This window comes from Lissotriton helveticus, chromosome 8 (genome assembly GCF_964261635.1).
Source record: "Lissotriton helveticus chromosome 8, aLisHel1.1, whole genome shotgun sequence".
NCBI classification, from domain to species: Eukaryota; Metazoa; Chordata; class Amphibia; order Caudata; family Salamandridae; genus Lissotriton; species Lissotriton helveticus.
Window position 1 is genome coordinate 340,489,914 of NC_136069.1, and position 27,911 is coordinate 340,517,824.

A 27,911-nucleotide genomic window follows, 5' to 3' on the forward strand; every position below is an offset into this window, starting at 1 on the left:
CAGCGGGACATGGCCCGCAGTAGGAACTAACATCAACCCAGGCTGACTGCTGGTGAGTGATCCCATCAATCTCTGCTGCCTCAGGCATACCAAGTGGGGGGGGGGGGCTGCAAGGCCTGCACCCCTCTCCTCACCTCCACCTTCTGCAGCCGTTCAACAAAAATGCTCCCCGTGTCACTGAGGCCCCTGCATATCTTGAGCTGCTTCCCCAGGGGCAGGACCAGGTGCACAACATGGTGTTGGACTGCATCATTAGTGGCAGCCTCTACACTTAGAGCCTCTACTCCCGGCTGTGGGGAGTGCCTGCCCACGGACTATACCAGCAGCGCCTAGTCACTGGGTATCAACAATTGCCTTACAGGTCCCGCTGCTCCCCCACCCACTCATCATTAGGGGAAAGGTACCCCGGGCCAGGACCCCGAACCCTACTGTCTTGCCCATGGGTGACACCATCATCAAGCTACTATACCGAGGGCCTTGAAGGAATGCAAAATTCCACTTGCAGTAGTCCCCCCCTGTATTTCTGCCTCTCTGACTTGGTGAGACCCTTGACTGGAGCTAAGGCATCCTTCACTTTCTCCCCCTCCCGTGGACAGCCACTGGATATCCATAAGGCTTAGATCAGCCCGGGATGTGGGATGTGTGTGTAAGGACCGCTCAACAACATTCAAACTCCTCATTTTGCTACTATGCCTTTATCCTTATCACAGACTGAGGGGACTGCTCCTGCCCTATAAACCTCATGGGCGCCAGACGGGCCCCCACATCTGATACATCCTGGTCCGTGCCCTGCACCCCCCTGACTTTGGGAGAGTGACTGCAGCATCTAAGTTGCACCTACCTTGCCCACAGAACCAATGGGCAGCCTGGGGATGCCTTCGGGCAAATCAACCGTTAAGCTAGCGCACCAGCTCCTCTTTAGGGAAGCACTTCATCAGGGCAGATTATCAAACAGTGCCCAGAATACTACCCTCCCGGAGCCTGATTCCTCCTCTCCCAATAGGGCTGCTGCACCAGACGCCACCATTGAACGCATACCACTTGAAATTTCCGCAGTGAGCCGCTGTTTTGAGAGCAAGGAGACCACCATCTCCACCCTGGCCACCGAAAACAAATCCATTAGGATGGACATAACGGGATACCACACCCGTGTTGAGGACCTGACCCAGCAGGTCTCCAGACTAGAGGATTGCCTCAACGCTACACCGGAGAGAGACCAGGAACTCTTGTATCTGTGCAGCAAAATCATTGACCTGGAAGACAGAAGGAGTATGGACAACGTTCGCTTCTTTGGGTTCCGAGAAGACGCGGAGAGTCCGGGCACCAAGTCCTTTCTGAGGGATACACTCCTGGAACTCATCTGTCTGATTCCTCCTCTCCCAATAAGGCTGCTGCACCAGACGCCACCATGGAACGCATACCATTTGAAATTTCCGCAGTGAGCCGCTGTTTTGAGAGCAAGGAGACCACCATCTCCACCCTGGCCACTGAAAACAAATCCATTAGGATGGACATAACGGGATACCACACCCGTGTTGAGGACCTGACCCAGCAGGTCTCCAGACTAGAGGATTGCCTCAACGCTACACCGGAGAGAGACCAGAAACTCTTGTATCTGTGCAGCAAAATCATTGACCTGGAAGACAGAAGGAGTATGGACAACGTTCGCTTCTTTGGGTTCCCAGAAGACGCGAAGGGTCCGGGCACCAAGTCCTTTCTGAGGGATACACTCCTGGAACTCATCTGTCTGACCTTTGACCCTCCTTTGGAGATGCAGAGGGCCCACAGTATAGTCCCACTGTGGCGTGGAGATACCACCCACCCGTGGCCACTCATTGCATGCTTCATACGCCACGAACCTGCATGCCAACTCCTCACTGCAGCCCCTACTCATGGTCATTACAAGTACAAGGGACATGAGACCAGGATTGCAGCAGATTTCTCCACAGAAATACCCTTCGCTGCCCAAACAGCTGCTCCTACAGGCACCCCCGCACTCAGGTGGACTCCCCCCCACATGTATCTGCTAAGAAGCCTCCGTCTCCATCTCAAGCTCTGTCCGCATGGTCAGGCTGGTATGCTTCACTTCTGTCGCCTGAATAGACCTCCATTCCTTCTTGACTTAGCCCTCAAGCCTAGACATGCAGCTAACATCCCCATGAGTTTAGGACAGTGCAGCGCGCTAGCCTATCCCTTATCTTCTCTCCCCTCCCGCTCCATCCGTCATGTTTCTGACCCTTTCATCGACACCTACACCGACCGCCCCTGATCACCCACCCTTGATATTACCGAGCAACAACTAGTGACTTCTCTGCCTATGTACCTACTTTCCTCCCAGCCCACCACAGTCACTTCCTCCCATGCCCAATCTCTCTATTCTCCATTTACACTTTATATCTCCCTCTGCCCTGCTTTCTTCATCTTCTTCGACGCGCTATCATCTGTGGGTGATACTCGTATGTTGGATTCTACGCTGCTAAAATCAGAACCTTTTTTTACCTGATTGCGTGTGTGTTGACTCCCAGGTCCACCGCGAGCTTTGCTCGTTTGTTGTGGAGGGAGATTTTCTTAATCTTTCTTTTAAAAAACTTCCTTGCTGCTATTTTTACCCACTTCCGGCGGAAGGTGGTTGGCGCTCTAGTGCCCCAACCACCCTCATTTAAGGGATGCTTCAGGTGACGCGCAGCGGGCGCGCCAAAGGCACGCCAAAGGCAAGCCCGTTTGCGCCGGGATGACGCCAGAAGCCAGGACCCCTGGTCGGGTCACTATAGATTCTAAGACCGCAGGTAAAACTGAGAGTTACACCAGACAGGGATTACTGGATCTTAGAAAAAGTAACACTCCGTGCTGCCAACTCTACTTCCCACCAGTAGTGGAAGGACCCTTTTTGGGCAGATACTGCCAATATCAGATTAATGTTGCCAATTTAAAGCAAACTTGGTTAACATCTGACCATTCCCTACTACATAAGGTTCCCTATCGTACAAAGCACACCCCCTTGTTAGGAGGGACACACTCTGCAACTAGGAACGAGAGGGAATGGAAAAATATACTCTGTAATGTTCTCTCATTACCCAAGCATTCTATAGAAATTTGGGATCTACTCTCCTCAACAGAGCCAGACCTGGGGTTTCTGACGGAAACCTGTCTCAAGCCCCATTCTACGCCTTCCATTGCTTCGGCCATACCAGATGGTTACAAGTTTATTAGAATGGATAGACCAGCCAAGACGGGGGAAGGGATTGTCATCATACATAAGGATAGTATCAAAGTCTCTGTTTTAGATGAACACTGTGACTCAAAGATGGAAGTTCTCATTTTCCAAATTGACCTGTCAGCTCAAGTCAGCTGGAACGGGGCTTCGGTTTACCGCCCCCATGGCCCTTTGGCAGATCTTTCAAATATACTAATTGAACTTATAGCACCTCATGTACTTTCTAGCACCAATTTCCTATTATTAGGCGACTTTAACATCCATAGTGAATGTTCTAACGATATGGAGTCATCAGCCTTCTTGAACGATCTTGCACATTTGGGACTGAAAAAACTGAATGAAGGTCCTACCCACACGGCTGGCCATACATTAGATATTATTTTATCTAACTCCCCTAACATACACTGTGAGACACCAGAGCAACTCACATGGACGGATCGTGCTTTAATGAAGTTTGCAATTAAAACCTATAAAATAGAACACAGGGGCCAATATCAAGATGTTAGTAGGACCCGTAGGCAATGGCAGGAGATCACCCCAGAGAACTTCCAAGCTTCTCTGAAAGTCCATTGGAACAAACTCTCTGATAGTCTAGAAGAAGCGCTTACTAACCACAATTTAGCACTAACCCAAACCATAGACCATCTTGTTCCAGCGAAGCGTTCTCCTACTCATCCAAAATGCCAGCAAGCTATCTAATCATAATCAAGTTTATTTGTTTGAATAATTAAAATCTTACAAAAATACATTTTAAAAATATCATCAGCAGTAAAAAGCTTAAAACACCATGCACATAATTATTCTAGTATTATATAATTTAAAAGAGAAAAACCTAAGTAATATTTTCCTTAAGGTTTTTGCCAATCACAGATACAAATTTTACAAATGCAGAATTCATTAATACATCATTCGGGTTTAGACATGCCATTAACGCTTGTCTGCATGTTCTTACTCCTCGAGCATTAAATAATCTCTTAAGGGTAAGTTTCTTTTCCACCTCTATTGCAGGGCACAGACATAGCAGATGCAAAATTTCTTTTTGACCACATTTACATAACCTACATATCGTATTGTCCTCAATAGTCTTCCATAGTGGCCGATGGCACAAACCTGGCCAAAGACCAAAACGTACTGTTATAAAAGTTTGTTTACTTTGCTGTGACCAAGGAGTTTCAAGATAATTTTGGACTTGCTTTTTTTGTATCCATTTATAATTGGCCATGTGTGCCTTCTTTTTACAATAATTCTTTGTCTGTTATCAGTGATAGATGAATAGCCAACTTATTAATTGTTCTTTTGAAACTTTCCTGGGTAATTGTATTTTCCCAAATTGGTATTACTCCAAATTCTTCTTTTGCTTCATTTAAATATGCCCAAGCTTGCAGTTTCCGGTTGTCTTTTACTTCTTGCCATAATGTTCGAGATAATTGATTGACAAGGTAATTTTTTATACGATACCAGACTTTCAGAGTTTGACCTTTCCGGGCATATTGCTGATTATTTATCCCGAACTCCAACCTCACCTGTGCTTGCAAGGCATTACCTGGTAGGTGGAATAATATCTTGTAGGTTTTGGCCACTGCGTTGTTAATTATCTGTGCGGTACACAGACAAAATATCGAAAATAAAATATCGGAAAGACAAAATATCGAAGTTTAAATATCGAGATACAAAAATATCGAAGGTAAGTAATATCGACAGTCTAAATATCGATATTGGCATGATATCAGTAATATCGAAGTTGTAAATATCGATGTTAATAATATGGAAATTAATAACTTTGATTTTACTAATATCAAGTTTTAAATAAATTTAGTGTATATTATATTGTATTTATTATGTTTTATTATTTATTTTTAATGTTATTTTATTAAATATTGTCTTTTACTACTGTAGCGGGTTGTGGGTTTATAGGGGAATAGGGTGGGAAGTAATTTAATTATGTTAAATTAATTATTAATTAGTAGGAATTATTAATTAATTAATTGAGAATTAATTTTTAATTATTTTTAATTAATTTATTAATAGATAAATATGTTCTGTAGCGGGTTATGGGTTTATAGGGGAATAGGGTGGGAAGTAATTTAATAATAATTAATTAATTGATATATGTTTGTACATATTTTAATTAATAATTAATTGGTCATTAATTTCTATTAATTAGTTAATTAATTATTATAATTTTTACATATTTATAATTATTAATTAGTTGGTAATTAATTATTATTAATTATTTAATTACATTAATTATAGTAATTTTTTTATATATAATTTATTGTTATTCTTAATTAATTAATTGTGCAAAATAATATTAATTATTAAATTAAATTAATTACAGCAAATGTGCTAATATATTTACTTTATTGTTATTGTTAATTAATAATTAATTGGTAATTAAATAATATTAATTAATTTTGGGTACAGGGGTATTTTTAGGGTTCAGGGTCAGTTTTCAGTTCATGGGTACAGGGGTATTTTTAGGGTTCAGGGTCAGTTTTCAGTTCATGGGTAAAGGGGTATTTTTAGGGTTCAGGGTCAGTTTTCAGTTCATGGGTAAAGGGGTATTTTTAGGGTTCAGGGTCAGTTTTCAGTTTTTGGGTAAAGGGGTATTTTTAGGGTTCAGGGTCAGTTTTCAGTTTTTGGGTAAAGGGGTATTTTTAGGGTTCTGGGTCAGTTTTCAGTTCATGGGTAAAGGGGTATTTTTAGGGTTCAGGGTCAGTTTTCAGTTTTTGGGTAAAGGTGTATTTTTAGGGTTTAGGGTCAGTTTTCAGTTTTTAGGTAAAGGGGTATTTTTAGGGTTCAGGGTCAGTTTTCAGTTCATGGGTAAAGGGGTATTTTTAGGGTTCAGGGTCAGTTTTCAGTTTTTGGGTAAAGGTGTATTTTTAGGGTTTAGGGTCAGTTTTCAGTTTTTGGGTAAAGGGGTATTTTTAGGGTTCAGGGTCAGTTTTCAGTTTTTGGGTAAAGGGGTATTTTTAGGGTTATGGGTCAGTTTTCAGTTCATGGGTAAAGGGGTATTTTTAGGGTTCAGGGTCAGTTTTCAGTTTTTGGGTAAAGGGGTATTTTTAGGGTTCTGGGTCAGTTTTCAGTTCATGGGTAAAGGGGTATTTTTAGGGTTCAGGGTCAGGTTCATGGGTGAAGGGGTATTTTTAGGGTTCAGGGTCAGTTTGGGGTTTTTGGGTAAAGGGGTATTTTTAGGGTTCAGGGTTCAGGGTCAGTTTTGGGTTTTTGGGGTACAGTCGTACAGGGTAAAAATAAAATTAATTTAAATTAAATCAATTAAATGAAATTAAAAAATATAAAATTACATTACATTATTAAGTTTTTAATTTATTTTAAATGTATATGTATTAGTTTTAAATTTTTAATTATGTTTTAATATTTTTATTTAATATTTGTAACATTATATGTATTTTATAATTATTTTTACATTATTATTAATACATTTAAAAAAACGATATTTTTAAATACGATATTTTTGTACTACGATATTATTTTTTCGATATTTTTGTACTTACCTTGTTAGGGATAGGATTCCTATATTTTTGACTTCGATATTTTTGTCCCGATATTTTTGTATTTCGATATTTTTGATTTCGATATTTTGTCAGACATTCATCTGTGCATCTTTACCATTTAAGACATCAGAGCCATATGTCGAAGTTGGTAATAATTTAGCAGATATGATCTTTAATAAAGGACCATATGACAGTGTAGCTAACTTCTTTTGTATGGTTCTAAATGCTGTCACTAAACTATTTGCTTTCCTAGTGATATCTTTCCTCTGTGGGAGAAAACTTCCACTATCATTAAATAAGACACCGAGATACTGATAATTATTAACCTGCTCTAGCTGAGTTTGTTCCACCATCCATTAGTTTTTTTGTTTTCTGTTCTTTGTAACTACCATTATTTTTGTCTTTGCCTCATTTATTACCATTTGATTGTCTTTTGCGTATCTCGATGTTCGATCAATTAGTCTTTGCAGCCCCACTTTGGTCTGACTCAGCAGCACAACGTCATCCGCATACAGCAAATTTGACATATGTTTTTCTGCTAGCCTCGGTGGGTGTGACTTCATTTAGTGCGATGGTGAGGTCGGCTATAAATAGGTTAAAAAGTAGTGGGGCAAGGACACAACCCTGCTTTAATCCTCGTGTCACCGGTATTTTATTGGATATTGTTCGGCCATCACCAATCCTCACCCTGACCCAGTTTTCGGAATATAATAATTGGATAAGGTTTAGTAGTGAGTCCGGAATTCCATAGTCCTCAAGTTTTTTCCATAAAAGATTCCTATTTACGAGATCAAAAGCCGATTTGAAATCGACGAAACAAAAATAGAGGGACTGTTTTGCTAGAAGAGCTTTATCCATTAATACAGATAGGGTTAAGTTGAAGTTCCTAATCCTTTGATGAACCCGGTTTGGTTTGGGGTAGTATTTGCTTTCCTTCAACCCAACCTGTTAAATTTGCTAATAAAATACCTGCAAATATCTTTGCGTCCGTGTCCTGGAGAGTAATCAAACGGTAGTTCTCGGGTAGTTGCCAATTACCCTTTTTGTAAATGGGAGATATTAATGATCCTCTCCAGGATTCCGGTATTTGCCTTGTTCGGACAACTACATTATACACCTTTGTCAGATAAGTAGCCCATAAATCAGGATCCTCCTTATAGAGTGCCAATGGAATTCCATTAGGTCCCGGTGCTCCATCCTTTTGTCTCTTTATTAAATTAGCTACTTCAGTGTTCGAGAAAGCATTTACCAGTTCAAGCTATCTGGTATACACCTCACCTACTCTCATTGAAAAAACTCTGTAGGAACCATGAGAGGAAATGGCGTATCTCCCACAAGGAAAGTGATAAAACCCAGTTCTTAGCGTCTATGTTGAGCTATCATAATAGTATCAAGCTTGCACGAAAGAATCACATTTCCACCCAACTCACTTTGGCTGGTAATGTGCCGAAGGTTTTATATAACATTCTCCAGCAATTTATAAACCCTAAGGCTTGTGAAAACGCAGAAGTGCCCACACAATTACTCCAAGTTGCATCATACTTTTCACAAAAAATTGAATCAATTTATGACAGTATTCTTTCTTCGAGTAGCCCACTTCAATCACCCATGACAGTGGATCTACTAGGACAGATTCCTTCTACGCTACTCGAAAACTTCCCTCCACTTTCTATCACAGATTTAGAGACTTTAATGCACCAAGTGAAGTCTGGTTCCCCATGTGACATCATTCCTAACAGAATAGCTAACACCCTTATCCCTCAACTCACACCACTGTTTGAACATCTTTTCAACCTATCATTGAAGGAAGGTCATGTTCCATCGGAGTGGAAAGCAGCACAGATAATGCCCATTCGAAAGAACACGAAGGCCCCCCTGACCGACCTGACCAATCTTCGCCCCATCTCACTCCTACCCTTTCCGAGTAAAGTATTAGAGAGACATGTCAACAAATACCTCTCTATCTTTGTCGAATCTTCAGGCAGCCTAGACCCCTCCCAGTCAGGCTTTAGGCCCAAATATAGCACCGAATCAGCCCTGGTAGAGGTCACAGACAACATCAGAATGACCCTAGACTAGGGCCATTCTATGATTCTTGTGCTATTGGACCTATCCGCCGCATTCAACACTGTTTCCCATCAAATACTGCTTGGAAGGCTGAAGGAAGTGGGACTAAGGGATTCTGCCTTTCGTTAGTTGGCAAGTTTTCTTTCTGGCCGGACTCAGACGGTTACTCTAGGCGCGTATCACTCTGCACCCATGGAACTTACCATTGGAGTTCCACAGGGCTCCTGCCTGAGCCGACTTTATTTAACATCTATGTGGCTCCCTTGGCTAATGTTCTAAGAAAATATGGGTTTGTTCCAATATCATATGCAGACGATACGCAGCTTCTCTTCGCCGTCGATTAACTTACTCCTACCATCCAGGAGACCTTCTCTCTGGGCATGAATGCCATTTCACAGTGGATGAGGAGTAATTTCCTCCAATGTAACGTCGGGAAAACCGAGCTCTTACTTTTTGGAGAGGCCCCTGTATTATGGTCCCCAAACTGGTGGCCCATCAATCTTGGAAAGCCCCCTGTCCCTAAAACATCTGTTAAAAACTTGGGAGTTCGGTTAGACCAAGCTCTTTCTTTTAAAGAGCATGTTGGCCAGACAGTGGGTGCATGCTTTCACACCTTGGGCCTACTCCGACAAATTTTTACTTTACTTCCAGACTCTGTTCGAAAGACTCTGACCCATTACGAAGCTGCATTTTTTGATATATTGGCAGGATTATTGAGGAGTAATCAGAAAGGAGATCATTTTTTTCTTACAAGGATGTTACAAGAGGCAGGTTCCCAAATTCCAGTTTTTTTTTAAATTGCAAAGCTCCCAAAGAGGTCAAGATATAAGACGCTAAGAGAATATGCCTCAAGAATGTCGCTCCTTTTAAAAAAACATGGTACTGATGGCTCTCATTATTTAAGTTTAATTGAATGTACTCAAATAGGCCTCCCACTAAGTTTGAATCATATTAAAAACTGGGAACTTTGTGGGCTCTGTGAGTTGAGACATCTGGTAGTCCAAAACAGGGTAATTAGTTGGCAACAGGTAGTTGCTAGAACTAATGGTCCGTTGCGCCCGACCTTTTTTGAATATATGCAGACTTTCTACTTTATCAGAAATGAGATAAGTGGCCTGCTTAATGCTCCTAATGCTATACTAACAGCCCTGTATGGTGGAAAGAATAAAGGTATCGGATATTGGTACAAGATGCTTCATTGCTCAGGTCAAAATGTATTAGTAGATAGACATCTTGAGAAAATAAATCTCTCTACACAATGCAATTTCTCCACAAAGGATTGGGAGGTCATTTGTCAGTTGGGAAATAAATCTTTACGTGCTGCCAACTATAAAAGGATGTCCTTTCTATCTCGCTGGTTAGCATATTATACACCGGAAGCTTTGGAAAAGATGTATCCTGAAATTGAGAATAAATGCTTCAGATGTATGGCTAGTAGCCAGGGAGGATGGCATCATATTTTCTTCACTTGCCGGCAGTTAGAAACTTTCTAGAAGGGAATATTTGCCGATATCGAACAAGCTATTGGGAAATCTTTTCTACCAGCAGCAGAAGTAGCCCTGTTCGGTATATGCAAAGATAGGAGCGGGCTTAATAAAGCAGAAGAAGTATTTATATTTATATCTTGGGCAGTTGCTCGTTCCTTAATACTTCAAAATTGGAAGTCCAGCGAGATCCCATCACATATAAAATGGTTTAATAAAATGAGGAGAACATGTTTTTTTTAAAAGGCTTATGCTGGCAGAGTGGGAGCCATTGGGAGAGTTGAGAGGAACTGGAAATATTTTGGGAATCTAGAAGAAATGAAGGGAGGATAATTTGAGAACAAAATCGAGAGTAGATGATTTTTAATAACACCGTTTTCATCTATGAATCTGATAGCTTTGTTTATTGTTTTTTTCTAGGACATCTGCACTTTATTAGCCCTTTCTTCTTACATTAGCTTGCACTATGCACTTTTTAAGATGGTACTTCTTTGTACTCTTTGCACTTTTCCACTAGCACTTTATTGAAGTTTTGCACATTCTTGCAGATGCACTTTATAAATTGCATATTTTGTACATAATATCCTGGAAATTTTAACGATGTCGTTGGCTGTTTCTTCTATCTCGATGAACCTCCCTTTTATCTTTTTATCTTTTTATCTCTTGTCTGTTATTTAAGAAATTTATTGGAAATGTATTGATATTGAAATCTAAAGTGTTACATGTTTTGTACCTTTGGTTCACCTATTGCTCTATTCAATAAAACAATTAAAAAAAATTAAAAAAAGAAAGATTCTGACCGAGGCACTTACATTGAGCCGCCTAGACTATTGCAATGGTCTGCTGCTCTCTGCCAATGAAGCATTAATTAACAGACTACAAGTGGTTCAAAACACGGCGGCATGTTTGGTCCTAAACATGCCGGCCAGATCAGCTTCTCGCCCTCTTCTCCTAAAACTCCACTGGCTCCCAATACCAACGAATAAAGTTCAAGGTTTGCTGTACCTTTCACAGGGCACTAAACAATCTGTCCGAAAAGTTTATTCCCTATCTCCCATCGAGAGCTTTGCGCTCCAGCACCAAATATCTGCTAACAGTTCCCAGAATCAGGAGAGCGAGATTGGGGGGTAAATCTCTCTCATACCTTGGACCCAAGCATTGGAATGACCTCCCTCTTCTATTAAGAGAATGTTCTAACCATCTTGTTTTTAGAAAATTACTTAAAACCACTCTTTTCTGTTTTTAAACAAGCTACAGTTTCCCCTTGAACAACTGATACGCACCCACATAAGCGCAGAGATACTCCTTGGAGTCAATTCTGGCGCTATATAAACCCTTAAATAAATAAATACAACTTATTCAATATCCCCTCCCTCCTCTTCTATTCCATACCCATATACACCATTCCCCTGCCCTTATAGCTCCCTCGCTGCTTTGCCCTCCTTCCACGACACCTCATATGCTCCCCACGACGACCCTAGCATATAGACATCTGGACGCCTTACAGACACTCTAGAACACACATGGTGTTGCACGCTGCTTTCACCTTACGCCTGCTACGAGTCTTTTTGTGGAATGTGAATGGCCTCACCGACTACATAAAAACGCAAAAAGTACTCTCTTGTTTACCAACAAAAAGAACTGATATTGCACTATTACAGGAGACTCACCTCGATGCCTTGGAGTCCGACAAACTCCGCAAATCACTGCCTGTCGCAGTAAAAAAAAAACATGGTCCGATCAAGGCGGAATGATATACGTTTTTTTCTTCTTTTTTTCAGAACATATTTTATTATGTCGATGAAGCAGTACAACGAGGACACTGCCCCCCATGAACCGGAGGACCAGTGAGCAAATCGATAGTCATCACATATTAGTATTGCAATCAACATTTTGAGGTGAAAGAATACCCCCCAACTCCCTACCCCCCACGCCCTCCCCGTACCTTCCCTCCCGGGTCCCGCCCCCCTCCCCGCACAGTGTCTACATGGTCCAAACGGAAAAGCTCATGAAATCACAATCAGTGTGTATCCCTCTTCACCCAGGATCAACGCGCAAATGTTCTACATCAGTATCCCGTGGCGCTGGCGGCTCCAGCCACAGTCCTCTATAGTCCGCCTATCGCTTCCATATTTTAAAATGTTTTCGGGGGCAGCGGAATGATATACGTTTGCCAAACTCAAAATGGGAGACAGGTACCTCTGCGTGAGATCGGTATATGCTCCCACAAGGGACAAGCGCTCCTTTTTTCTTCAACTAAACCGCCTACTTGTAGAGATAGGACCGTCTAGATATATTATAGGGGGTGACTGAAATCTGGCCCATGATGCTATGTTGGAGAGGATAGGACCCTTAGACAAGGGAAACGAAGGTGATAGGTCCCTGCTAGGCGACATAGCCCTGGTTCATGGCCTAGTAGACCACTGTCGACTCTGCCACCCCCCTAACGAGGAATAAACATTCCTATCCCCAATGCACGGGACCCAATCTAGGTTGGACTACTTCCTTGTATCCCATACTGTGGTCCCACTTGTGGGTGAATCCAGCATACTGGAAGCTGCCCTATCCAATCACTCCCCAGTCCTGCTGACCCTGGAAGTGGGCCTCGCCCTTCCAAAGTCGCAAGCCTTGGCGTCTAAGTGTCTAGAGATACCGCTCCCTGCTGGGCAAAAATTTGCTGGGCACTTACTTCTCAACCTACCTGGCGACCATCAAGGGGTCAGTGGAATCCCATAGGAATTTGTGGATGGCAGCAAAAGCAACCATCCACGGGCAGCTCATAAAAATGTGGCGATAGCTAACAAACAGGTATCCCTCCGCCGCGCCGAACTAGAAACCCAGATTGCCTCTCTCACTCACCTCTATTCCACCCAACCCTCGGTGACTAACCGCTGCTGCCTAGAAATGGCATGCATGGCCCTCAATAACCTCTTCACCTCCAAAGCCCTTCACTGCCTCAAAGGTAGACACTACAAACAGGGAGAAAAAGCAGGACACTTGTTGGCGGCACAGCTCCAGCAACATGACACTGCAATGGCCATCCCCATCATATGATCAGAGACAGGGGACCCTTACTAGACCCAAAGACATAGTTTTTTGTTTTTTTTTTAGTTCAAAAGGCTTTATTGAATATTGGATCACAAAAAACAGTAGTGACAGAGTGCACACCTTCTTTTCCATGTTTCAAAAGCGTTCGTGTTTAATGAAGTTTCGCGTGCTGGCCCGGAATCGTGGCCTGTCCTGCCACGTGATGAATGAAATCACTAGAGCAAGTGGGGGCGGGTTTGCACCCCACTCTGGACGCACAGCGTTAGAAGCACAACAAAGATGCCAAAAATTAATCCAATTTATCAGTGTTGTTTATTTCCGTTTCATCTTTCCATGTATAACGTTGATCATGGTTTATTCAGTCACATGTGGGACACGCTATGTTCACATGAAATCCTTAATGCTTTAGACATGCCTTTATGAGCCTTATTCTATAGCATGGAATGCTACATAGATTCTCCTTGATTAAATCTTTTTCACCCAATGCATTTCGTGCCTCTCGTGGCACTTCGTCAGGGGTTAAAGTACAAATTTAAAAACACAATTATTAGGCTACATCTTGAAATGGTTCGTGTTCATCATATTTAACAACCTATGCATAACATGTCAACAGTAAGTGCATGAAACTAAAGTTCACCCCGTGATCGACGTTTTGCCCGCAGAATTCATGATAATTGATTATATAAGTTAAACACCCCTTATTTCCTTTCGTGCTTAATGTCAAATGATCCCCAAAATACCTTCAAAATAATCCCATCAAGCAATATGAAAGCTACCTTATCTATCCCTCAAATCACTCATTGCAAAATAAGTTACACAAGCCCATACCTCGAGTGTTTCGATGACTGCCTCTTCTCATTTCCAACCACATACTGAGTGTTCAGCCCTCTCCTTCAACTATAAACACCTGTGTTGTATTCTCAGCTCCTCCTACTTTTATCAAATCCCACCCCTTCAGTGATCAAAATACGAAACCCACAATGCACTAATGTTATTGTGAAAATACTGATGCTGACCGTGTCCACCCTACAGAATCTCGTGTCGTACCCTTCCATTGTCATTATTGAAAAATATATATGTAAAAAACCTGTGTCCTGGATGTTTAACTATAGAATTCACCGCCCACCCATAAATGTTCTTTGTTAACGTTCGTCACACCTAGCATCAAGTTGTAACTGACTGCGTTATGTTATTCGTACAAAGATAAAACATCACATCATTCCAATATAACCATAGATCCTACTGATGTTAATCCGCTATCTGTTTTAAAAAAGTAGTCCATGTTAATCCTTCGATGGAGGCTGTAAAAGTGGTCCCGCAAGTGACGAAATCCTTTGGTTGGTTTGTATACCTTATTCCATGGGTGCTACTCGTCGAGTGGACAGAATAACTTTGGATCACAAAAAACAGTAGTGACAGAGTGCGTCCGGAGTGGGGTGCAAACCCGCCCCCACTTGCTCTAGTGATTTCATTCATCACGTGGCAGGACAGTCCACGATTCCGGGCCAGCACGCGAAACTTCATTAAACACGAACGCTTTTGAAACATGGAAAAGAAGGTGTGCACTCTGTCACTACTGTTTTTTGTGATCCAAAGTTATTGTGTCCACTCGACGAGTAGCACCCATGGAATAAGGTATACAAACCAACCAAAGGATTTCGTCACTTGCGGGACCACTTTTACAGCCTCCATCGAAGGATTAACATGGACTACTTTTTAAAAACAGATAGCGGATTAACATCAGTCGGATTTATGGTTATATTGGAATGATGTGATGTTTTATCTTTGTACGAATAACATAACGCAGTCAGTTACAACTTGATGCTAGGTGTGACGAACGTTAACAAAGAACATTTATGGGTGGGCGGTGAATTCTATAGTTAAACATCCAGGACACAGGTTTTTTACATATATATTTTTCAATAATGACAATGGAAGGGTACGACACGAGATTCTGTAGGGTGGACACGGTCAGCATCAGTATTTTCACAATAACATTAGTGCATTGTGGGTTTCGTATTTTGATCACTGAAGGGGTGGGATTTGATAAAAGTAGGAGGAGCTGAGAATACAACACAGGTGTTTATAGTTGAAGGAGAGGGCTGAACACTCAGTATGTGGTTGAAAATGAGAAGAGGCAGTCATCGAAACACTCGAGGTATGGGCTTGTGTAACTTATTTTGCAATGAGGGATTTGAGGGATAGATAAGGTAGCTTTCATATTGCTTGATGGGATTATTTTGAAGGTATTTTGGGGATAATTTGACATTAAGCACGAAAGGAAATAAGGGGTGTTTAACTTATATCATCAATTATCATGAATTCTGCGGGCAAAACGTCGATCACGGGGTGAACTTTAGTTTCATGCACTTACTGTTGACATGTTATGCATAGGTTGTTAAATATGATGAACACGAACCATTTCAAGATGTAGCCTAATAATTGTGTTTTTAAATTTGTAGTTTAACCCCTGACGAAGTGCCACGAGAGGCACGAAATGCATTGGGTGAAAAAGATTTAATCAAGGAGAATCTATGTAGCATTCCATGCTATAGAATAAGGCTCGTAAAGGCATGTCTAAAGCATTAAGGATTTCATGTGAACATAGCGTGTCCCACATGTGACTGAATAAACCATGATCAACGTTATACATGGAAAGATGAAACGGAAATAAACAACACTGATAAATTGGAATAATTTTTGGCATCTTTGTTGTGCTTCTAACGCTGTGCGTCCGGAGTGGGGTGCAAACCCGCCCCCACTTGCTTTATTCAATATTGCACATGTACCACAGCTGCGTGCCTACAACCCGGGGGCCGGCAGAGTATATCAAGAATAACAACCTCTAATAATACACAGTCCATCAGCCGACATCCCGGGGGACCGACGGCAGTTCAGAAAAAGGCACCCCGAGTGATAGACGTAAATGACATAGCACTTCCAGTTGAACTTTGTTTTTACCCATTTAACCAAATAGACAAGAACAAAAACAGCATCACAGGCATGTAGGCAGTCAAGCATCGGGGGAAACAGCATGTGTTTTCTTAGATACCAAAAACACTTCGTGGAGACTGTACAAAACAGCAATTACAGCAGAACAGACATAAATAAAGGGAAAAGGGTCAGCATGCGCGGGCCAACCTCACATCAACACATCCCTCCCGCAGCCAAGAGCTCCCTACATGTATGATTCAGCTTCCAGAAGTGTATCGGGGTCGGCAGCAGAAGCCTCCCCCACTGAACCATCCCGCTCCTCGTCAGCAGCCACAGCAGTCTCAACAGGCACATCCGCATGAACCGCAACCTCATGTACTGCCGCCCAGAAGTTCTTAGGCCTATAAACCAGTTCCCTCTTCCACGCCCGCACCGTAGGCGGGGGGCCTCTCATCCATGCCCTGGCAATACAACGCTTGGCCATTAGGAGCGCCATATCCACAATTCGTCGCTGGGAGGGGCGCAAGAGTTTGGAGTAGCCCAGGAGAGCTAATAAGGGTTCCGGGGCTATTGTCAAGTTCACCGTTTATTAATCTCAACGAAGACCGATTGCCAAAAGGAAAAGACCGTGGGGAATGACCATGCAACATGAAGGAAATCTGCCAGGGGGGCCCTGCACCTCTCACACTCCGGGGACTCACGGAGTACCTATCTATGGAGCCTCTCCGGCGTATAGTATGTCCTGTTCGGGAATTTAAAATGCGTGAGCCTATAGCGGCCATTAAGAGAGATTTTGCGGACGCTGGCGCAGCAATAGCTCCAGAGGTCCTCGGTCATATCGGTGCCCAGGTCATGTTGCCAGGCCAGGCGTGGCTTGGTATAATCCGCATACAGCTCCGTCTGGGCTATCCGATAAAGATTGGAAACCAATTTCTGAGAAGATTTGGCTGTAACCACATATCAAAGGCAGTTACCGTCACTGGTTCCGCCATATCTGGCCCCAGAAGGTCACGCAGAGCACTACGCACCCTATGGAACTTGATGCGCGCCATCAAGGGGGGTCCTCCATCGTGTTAGTCACCTCGTCCCACGTCCACGTCGTGCCACCTGAGAACAAGTCACCCATGGTATGGATACCAATCCGTCTCAGTGCCAGAATCACTCTTTTTTCCCTACAGGGACTCAGCCAGTAGCACCACTCAAGAGTCGCGCTCGGGGAGTATAGTAGCGAACATGCCTGGGTGTGCGCCATGAAGTGCCAGGCGTGGGTAACCGACAGCAGAGAGTCGACCAGGCCCATACGGCGATCCCGAGCTTGCGTTAACCGGGCCGGCAGGGGGGTCGGGTCAGCGACTTCCCATTCAATACGGATGTAAGGGGCGTCCTGTGGACCGTGGATCCACGTGTAAGCATGAGCGGACTGCACCGCGCGGTAGCAGAGCTTCAAGTCCGGGGCATTGAGCCCTCCCGCCGCATATGGTCGTATGAGAATATGCCAAGCGACCCTAGGTTGTTTACCCGCCCAAGCAAGTCGAACCAGCAGCGATTGGAGTCTGCAGAAAAACTGAACAGAAGGGACCATAGGGATAGTGTTGAACAGGAAAAGAAAACGCGGGAGTACCACCATCTTCATTAACACGATGCGTCCCAAAAGAGACAGTGGAAGGGAGATCCACCTCTCTACATCGTCCTCCAACTTCGAAACAGCGCAGACATAATTTTCCCGGAGAATAATCTCCGAATCAGTATGGAGCCGAATGCCAAGGTATCTGACCACCTCAATAGTCCACTGTAGTGGAAACTCAGGTTCAAACTGCACCGTAGCCGCTGTAAGCGGAAACATGATCGATTTAGTCCAGTTAACACGGATACCTGAAAGAGCGCCAAACCGGAACACCTCCCGCAATACCGAGGAAAGATGATTCTCAGGGTCTCGAAAATAAAGAAGCGTATCGTCCGCATAAGTAGAGACGATGAGCTTGTACGTAAGGAAGCGGATACCCCGATGGCCATGGTACTCGCGAAGGGCGCAAGCAAGGGGCTCAGCCACCAGAGCATAAAGTATCGGGGAGAGCTGGCACCCCTGTCTCGTGCCCCTGCCAACCTCAATGGGCTCAGAGGTCAGAGGGCCAATACGGATCCGTGCCCTCGGCTTGGAGTACAGGACCGATAATAGCTGCAGGAAGAGAAGGCCAACACCCATCCTGCGAAGAACATGATGCAGAAAAGTCCATTCTACCGAATCGAATGCCTTCTCCATGTCTAAAAATACGGCAACGGCCAGTACCTCCGGCCGAGTATGCTGGAAAGCGGCAAAAACCGTTCTAATGTTATAAACAAGATTGCACGTAGGGACAAAACCAGACTGCTCTGGGGCCACCAGGGTCGTGACCAGAGGATGTAAACGGTTAGAAAGCACTTTAACAAAGATCTTCGTATCTACATTCATCAGGGAGAGTGGGTGATACGAGGCACAGTCATTCGGGTCTTTGCCCGGTTTAAGGATTGCCACAATTATAGCCTCACGCATGGAGGGAGACATGGAGCCTCAATTGGCCATATCATCGAACAAGCTAAGCAGATGGGGAAGCAGCAAATCGGGAAAAGCCTTATAGAAAGCCACCATGAGGCCGTCGCTGCCTGGGGCGCTTCCACCTCTCATGGAGGACAGTGCCAACACTACCTCCTCTCTCTCAAAAGGGCGAGCCAAAAACTTACGGTCCATATCAGAGACCCACGGGAGCTCTATGTGTGACAGGTAGTCTACTACCCCTTCCTCCGGAGCGGGTCCCCTCGAGGCGTACAAAGCCTCGTAGTAGTCCCGAAAGCGCGCAGTTATCTCATCATTCGAAAGCGGGAGCCCGGAGTCTCCAGATCTCATTATCGGAACGGAAGACAGCTCTCTGCCCCGCTTAGCCAAGCGGGCCAGCACCCGGGCACTCACCCTCACAGTAAGTCCTGGCGACGGCATACTTCCCTAAGTGTTTAATCTCCAAATCCGCCTCATCGTTGTACTCCCGAAGGACCCCAGCAATCTCCTGGTCATTAGAGTCGCCGCCAGGTCGTAAGCGCAGCTCCTCCAGATCTCCAAGTTTCCATTTCAAGAGTTCAAGGCGGCCCCTGATCGACTTTAACACGCCTCCATGCTTAGAGATAGTAACTCCCCTAGCATAAAGCTTAAATGCTTCCCAAACTGACTGGAACGAATCAACAGAGCCAACATTAGCCTCAAAAAAAGTCTCTAGGGCCGTAAAGAGTTTCTCCTTGAAGAGAGGGTCGAGCAAAGAATAAGGGGGAAATCGCCAGGAAAAAGGTGGTATCCGTCGTACTGGCACCGAGCAGGAGAGCAATATAGGCGAATGGTCCGAGTAGGTCCGCCGAAGGATCTCGCAGGATCGCACATCCCGCAGGGAGGTGGAGGACACAAACCAGTAGTCTATCCTCGTGTGAATATTATGGGGGGCTGAGTAGTGTGTGAACCCGCCCCGTAATGGGTAGCTATGACGCCAGACATCAAGCAGATCGAGGTTCGTCAATTGTGTAGCCAGTGTGCGTGCAGAGGCCGAAGGCGGCCGGGACGGTCCGTCCGACCTGTCCAGCGCCGGATGCAGAGTCAGGTTAAAATCCCCTCCCCAAAAAACGACCTTGTCCACAAGCGCATAAACCTTCTGAGCTAGTGTCTTGTAAAAACTAGAGAGATCAAAATTGGGGCCATATGTGTTCACTATACACATGTCAAGACCTTTACCAGAACAGGTCGTAATCGTGAATCGTCACTCACTATCAGTGGTCACCGGCGTCCAAGCAAGGGAGGACTTAGGATTAAACCAAGTGAGGACCCCCCGGGCGTGAGTAGTAACACCTGCAGCATGGATATTATCACGGAGCCCTCTGTAACCGAGGATGGGACTATGTGGCGTCAGGTGCGTCTCCTGCAAAATCGCAATGTCTACCCTGTGCTTTGCCAAATACTGGAGAACTCTACGGACCTTGCGGTGGTCATTCAAGCCCCTCACGTTCCATGTCAGGAGTCGTAGTGCATCAGAAACCACCCCACCTGTCATATCTCCTGCCATAGGGAAATAGAAAAGATCGCATCTACCGCATACTGTTTAGCAACTTGTGAGATTGTGTGCCCATCGCTGTCACCCCTACCAGTCAGTATACATGCCTCAAACAACAGCTGCTCCGCACCGTAAAGCAACAAAAAGGTCCCTGAAACAGAGCCATCCCATCCTCCCACCCACGCTTGCCCTACCCCAACTAGGCCGCGCTCATTCATCCACCCCAACAAGCAGTCCCCCCCTCCCCATGCATCCCCCAGCACCACAACAGTCACAAACACCCCCGACCCCACACAACATCCACCCCCTTCCCCCCCAAAAGAACCACAGGAGCAGTGGTAAGCACACGGGGGCAGAGGTAGCCGAGCTAGCTCGTACCAAGGGTACCCAACAAAAACAGCACATAAATCGCCCCCCGTCACCCCCCCGCCCCAGAACCCTGAAGAAGAAAGCGTGGTATCATTGCCACAATATGCACATTTGGAAACCAGAAAATAGGCAAAACTAAGAATAGTACATCAGGAAGGACCACCCCGCCCAAAGGGGTACCAGTGTAACCACAGCCAGGCAACAAACAAGGGCATACGCTCGAACGTATTGTAATTGGCAATGATAGTCAAACAAATACAATGGCAGATCTGGACATAGCTCCTAAAATGGTGCATCAACACAAGGGATTACAGGGCCAATTGGCTCAAGGTCAGCAAAGAAGGGCCGGCAATACCTGAGGAGTAGGTAATTGGTTCGTCAGCCACCGGGACATCAGGCCCTCACAGGGCAGGCGGTATATCTGCCAGTAAAGAGTAAAGAAAGCATCAATCAAACCTGAGGTGTCACACCAGGCAGCAACCATCTCAAAGCATGTCCCAATCAGTCCTGGTCCTCCATGGAGCCACCATCCAGCTCGACTTCCTCCTGTCTTGGCTGCCGCTTCTCTCGCTGCCTGTCTTTCAGGGCCTTTTGTAGCGCCTTAGGGTCAGTAAAGAGTAGGGACTTCCCCTGTCGATTGACACACAGTTTCGCCGGGTATAGCATCGCGTAGTCCGCGCCCATATCTCGTAGCTGGCGTTTCATAGAGGCAAACTGTTTCCCGGCTTCCTGGACACGAGCTGTAAAGTCAGGGTAGATAGATAAGGTGGAGCCCTCGTACTGCAAAGGTTGCCTTTCTCTTGCCAATTTGAGCGCAACAGCCTGTGGTGTGCGCTTCTTCCACTTCTGTAATTCGACGTTCCGACATATCCAGCCGCTCCGCATGTTTATCCAGCCGTTCCGACATGCGGTCCATGCGGTAGGTTAAGGCGTAAAGTTTTGTGCCGATAGCCGTCATTCCTCCCTGAAGATTCTTTTCCATGGCTAGGAGTATCTACCTCAGGTCTTGCTGTTGCGTCCCCTCCGGAATGTCCCCGCAGGTCACGCTGCCACTCCCATCGCCATCGAGTTCTGCCGTGTGAAGGAAAGCTTCGGTTGTGACCTATCTTGGGGCCCCATGTCACAGAGAGGAGCCTCCCCAGGTCCCCGGCGCAGAATCGCAGGTAATACACACTCCGCCTGTCCCATCTAGTCCAAAGGAATCGTAATGGCGCTCAGGGGGGGGAGAATCGGTGCAGCAGGAGAGTTAGAGGCGCCCGCAAACTCCACGTGGCAAGCAAGTCGCTACACAGATACCGGCATAAGGGGGGGAGCGGCTGGTCACAGCACCCGAGGCACCAGGTGCAGACATGCAATCCAAAAGAGCGCCAAACTCCACCCGCTAAGACCGTCCGCCGGGTCATGGACTGGGGAGTAGATCCAGGTTACCTCCAAATGGGGCTGAAGGCAGACAATTAAAGTGTAGGGAAGAGTCACACCAGCCTCCTCAACGCAGTCCTCGTAGAGGAGCCCCCCTACCGCAATCAATGAGGAGTCAATTAGGGAGGGGAATGACACCCTCCGGTACTCGGCATACAGCCTGGTTCCCGTGAAGTAAGTCGGGGCGAGGGCAGACACCGCCGCATACGGAGACCTCCAGGCAGCAACTCTATCAGCTCCGCGTCAGTTCAATCGGCTCCACCAAGGCCAGACGCCGCACAGCACACCCAGGCCTCAGACGCTTCACACGCCGGCCTCGGCTCCGGCGCACCAGATAGTCAGGGGTAGGGGGAGAGGGGAAGCCCCCCCCCCGTCAAGCGCACACCCCCACTCACCGCAGAGGATATGAGACACGGCCCGCATCCCAGCGTGGGGTCGCGTAGGTCACAGCACAGGTGAACACAGCTCCGGGGACAGCCGCAATATTAAGCGAGGCCGCGGTCTCGTGGGCCCACCTCTCGCCACCACACCAGACTGCAGATCTCCGGTCTCCGGACAGTGGGCCCAGTCGATCCGCCGCCAACGGGGCCGCAATGACCATGCTGCTTTTAGGGCATGAAATTATCACATTAAAGGTTCCAAATGGGCAGGATAGTTGTAGGATAGCGGTTCAGAGAGGAGGAGCTCCGGACTCAGGCGGCCATCTCGGTTGCCGGCTAGCTCCGCCCCCCCACCCAAAGACATAGTTAATGAGTTTGCCTTATTCTACGTGCGTCTTTATATACCAGAAGCACCGGCCAGCACGGAACAGATATCCATATATCTCAAGAGCATCAACCTTCCTCGCCTGACAGACAAAGGCTAACAACTCGGAGAAGGGGATATCATTAGGGACAAAATACTGTCAGCCATCAATAACCTGCCCTATCATAAAGCACCAGGTGAGGAGGGCTTTCCTGCAGAATATTGCAAATGGTCTGGAATGGACGCAATTGATACCCTACATGCCGTCCTACAGGAGGCCGGAAGGACAGCCTCCTTGGGACCCTCTCAAACAGAGCGGTGATTGCAGTCCTACCCAAAGCTGGGAAAGGCCTGCTACTATATGGCAGTTACCATCCAATTTGACTCCTGAATGGAGACATTATAAATACTGGCCAGTATCCTAGGTGCACATCTGAAGAAGGTCATTCCTTCTCTCATACATCACGCTCAGGTTGGGTTTGTCCCAGGCCGCTCCTCGAGGAACCACCTCCGAAAAAGACCTGCCAGAGGATGCAGTGACTCTCTCCTTTGATTCAGAAAAGACGTTCACATGCCTAGACGGGAGCTACCTCTTCGTCACTATGAAGCGTTTTGAACTCGGCGATCAGTGCATCTCCAGGTTCCGCCTACTTTACGACCGTCCTAAAGCCCAGGTCAACTGTGGAGGGTTCTTATTAGATACCTTTAAAATTCAAAGAGGCACTCGCCAGGGCTGCCCACTCTCCCCCCTTTCATTCCTACTGGCCATGGAACCCTTGCCCTCTGTCATTCACTAATCACCGCGGGTAACAGGCATCCCGATTGAGGCGAGCCTCTCTAAAATGTACCTGTATTCCGACGATCTACTACTCACTCTTAGGAATCTTCCACGCTCATTACTGGCACTACTGCAAATCATAGACAAATTGGTGACCCTATCAGGCTATAAGGTATTGGGATAAAAGTGAGGCCCTCCCACTTTCCTTGGTCCCCACGGAGGCAGCGATCCATGGCTATCCCTTCAGAAGAAGGTCCTCATGTCTAAAATATCTCGGGGTACGGGTAAATAGAGGCCTGGACAGAATCGTGATGGGTAACTTGTCACCCCTTATAGCTCAGATGAAAGCAAATTTCGAGAAATGGTCCCTATTAGGATTCTCCTTGTGGGGTAGAGTCCAAAAGATTAAGGATGGTCACACTGCTGCGTTTTACATATGTTCTGGGAATGCTACCCATGGTCGTACCCTTGATGACTTTACATCTAATTGATGCACGCATACGGGCCTTCACCTGGGAAACTGCCCTCCCCCGCCTGGCCGCATCCAAACTTATGGCCTGTAGCTCTTGCGGTGGCCTGGGACTACCATCAGTAGAACACTATACCTTAGCTCTACACCTCTTGCAGCTTGCCTATTTGCTTCCGGAGACGCCAGACCCGCCCCAGTGGGTGGCAGCAGAAAGAACACTCCCTGGTAAAGCTGACGGCCTCGACCCACTATCCAGAGACCCTACCCCACTCATATGGGCCCGCATCCTGTGCTGCAGGCCACATGCAAAGCATGGTACTGTGCACACAGTCTTCTGGGCAGCCATCATCGCCTACACATCAAGGCGCCTATATCGGGTAATGACTGCATCAGAATAGATAAATGGAAGCTTTCCTGGCCAGCATTTAAAGCCTTGAACATATGATCACTGGACCATGTGATACAGGATGGTGACTTGAAACCTTTCGCTCAGCTACGAGAGGAATTTGGGCTACCTTCACAACAGGCCTGGCAATACCTGCAGCTGCAACATTGCCTGCGGCGTTGCCTCAGCCCCCGACCTTGGACACTACCAACCACTCCGATAGTGGGGTATCAATCACTGTGGGACAAACACAAAGGAGTGATGTCTGGACTCTATCTCAAGGTAAAAGGTATCTACGAGGGATTTTGTTTGTGTTGAATACATTCTTTTGCTTTAAGGGATTTCAAGTAAGTCACAAATGAACAAAATACACAGTGTTCACTGGGACAACAATAATGAAAATGAATTTCGAAAAAGAGAAACAAAAGCACAAGGTAAATCCTATTTTATATCAAAATAATTGTATATGATTTTCATCATATCAAATTGTAGAAAAGGGTATATAAAAAAGAAGGGATATCAGCAAAAGGAAGTTGTGTACATATATACAAAATCAATTTGAGAACATATGTCATAACCTGCATCAGCTCCTAAATAATTGTAAAGCAATAGTTAACTAAACATAGAAAAGAATTGCTAGGAAACTGTCAAATTTTCTTGGGAGTTGATGGAAATGTAGACGTTTCGGTCTTTATGGCGTCAGTCCCCTAGATCATCCTCAGGACAATGGTTTATTTTGCAAGATATATAAAAGACCTTTGTCATTCAAGGCGATGTCACAGATGACCTTCGATAGATCGGTATTGTGGAAAAACACTTGGGAACAACTTCCTTTTGCTGATATCCCTTCTTTTTTATGTACCCTTTTCTGAAATTACAGCCTTCTTCAGCCCGGGTTGCTTGAATCCAGTGGCAAAGTGGATCAAGAGACTCGCGTCTGAGCATACCCTGCCACACTTATGGCGGCCAAAAGCGGTACCAAAGGGGGTTTGATTGGTTCAGATACTCCGTCCATCACCACCCCCTTTTGTACCACTTTGTTCGCCATAAGTTAGCAGGGTATGCTCAGACGTGAGTCCCTTGCTCACTTTGCCACTGGATTCAAGTAAGCCGGGCTGAAGACGGCTGAAATGCCAGAAACCAGTCCTCGGAAGCTTGTTTCCGGTCCAGGGAAGGCATGGCTTGGGAGTTCGGGCTGGACTGTTCCCATGAGGCACAGGGTCAGACTCATTTGCATATGGCCATGTCTGAACTGGGGTGGCAGAGTGGGCTAAAGAACGGTGATGGATTAAACCCAGATCTGTTGACTGGGTGTGAGTGTTTGATTGGTTCAGATACTCCGTCCATCACCACCCCCTTTTGTACCACTTTGTTCGCCATAAGTTGGCAGGGTATGCTCAGATGTGAGTCTCTTGCTCACTTTCCCCCTGGATTCAAGCAAGCCGGGCTGAAGACGGCTGAAATGCCAGAAACCGGTCCTCGGAAGCTTGTTTCTGGTCCAGGGAAGGCTTGGCAGTTCGGGCTGGGATGTTCCTATGAGACTGATTTGCATATGGCCATGTCTGAACTGGGGTGGCAGAGTGGGCTAAAGAACGGTGATGGATTAAATCCAGATCTGTTGACTGGGTGTGAGTGTTTAATTGGTTCAAATACTCCGCCCATCACCACCCCCTTTTGTACCACTTTGTTTGCCATAAGTTGGCAGGGTATGCTCAGACGTGAGTCCTTTGCTCACTTTGCCACTGGATTTAAGCAAGCCGGGCTGAAGACGGCTGAAATGCCAGAAACCGGTCTTCAGAAGCTTGTTTCCGGTCCAGGGAAGGCATGGCTTGGCAGTTCAGGATGGACTGTTCCCATGAGGCACAGGGTCAGACTGATTTACATATGGCCATGTCTGAACTGGGGTGGCAGAGTGGGCTAAAGAACGGTGATGGATTAAACCCAGATCTGTTGACTGGGTGTGAGTGTTTGAGTGGTTCAGATACTCCGTCCATCACCACCCCCTTTTGTACCACTTTGTTCGCCATAAGTTGGCAGGGTATGCTCAGACGTGAGTCCCTTGCTCACTTTGCCACTGGATTTAAGCAAGCCGGGCTGAAGACGGCTGAAATGCCAGAAACCGGTCTTCGGAAGCTTGTTTCCGGTCCAGGGAAGGCATGGCTTGGCATTTCGGGCTGGACTGTTCCCATGAGGCACAGGGCCAGACTGATTTGCATATGGCCATGTCTGAACTGGGGTGGCAGAGTGGGCTAAAGAACGGTGATGGATTAAACCCAGATCTGTTGACTGGGTGTGAGTGTTTGATTGGTTCAGATACTCCGTCCATCACCACCCCCTTTTGTACCACTTTGTTCGCCATAAGTTGGCAGGGTATGCTCAGACCTGAGTCCCTTGCTCACTTTGCCACTGGATTCAAGCAAGCTGGGCTGAAGACGGCTGAAATGCCAGAAACCGGTCCTCGGAAGCTTGTTTCCGGTCCAGGGAAGGCATGGCTTGGCAGTTCAGGCTGGACTGTTCCCATGAGGCACAGGGTCAGACTGATTTGCATATGGCCATGTCTGAACTGGGGTGGCAGAGTGGTCTAAAGAACGGTGATGGATTAAACCCAGATCTGTTGACTGGGTGTGAGTGTTTGATTGGTTTAGATACTCTGTCCATCACCACCCCTTTTTGTACCACTTTGTTCGGCAAAAGTTGGCAGGGTATGCTCAGACGTGAGTCTCTTGCTCACTTTGCCACTGGATTCAAGCAAGCCGGGCTGAAGACGGCTGAAATGCCAGAAACCAGTCCTCAGAAGCTTGTTTCCGGTCCAGGGAAGGCATGGCTTGGCAGTTCGGGCTGGACTGTTCCCATGAGGCACAGGGTCAGACTGATTTGCACATGGCCATGTGTGAACTGGGGTGGCAGAGTGGGCTAAAGAACGTTGATGGATTAAACCCAGATCTGTGGACTGGGTGTGAGTGTTTGATTGGTTCAGATACTCCGTCCATCACCATCCCCTTTTGTACCACTTTGTTCGCCATAAGTTGGCAGGGTATGCTCAGACGTGAGTCCCTTGCTCACTTTGCCACTGGATTCAAGCAAGCCGGGCTTAAGACGGCTGAAATGCCAGAAACCGGTCCTCGGAAGCTTGTTCCCGGTCCAGGAAAGGCATGGCTTGGCAGTTCGGGCTGGACTGTTCCCATGAGGCACAGGGTCAGACTGATTTGCATATGGCCATGTCTGAACTGGGGTGGCAGAGTGGGCTAAAGAACGGTGATGGATTAAACCCAGATCTGTTGACTGGGTGTGAGTGTTTGATTGGTTCAGATACTCCGTCCATCACCACCCCCTTTTGTACCACTTTGTTCGCCATAAGTTGGCAGGGTATGCTCAGACGTGAGTCTCTTGCTCACTTTCCCCCTGGATTCAAGCAAGCCGG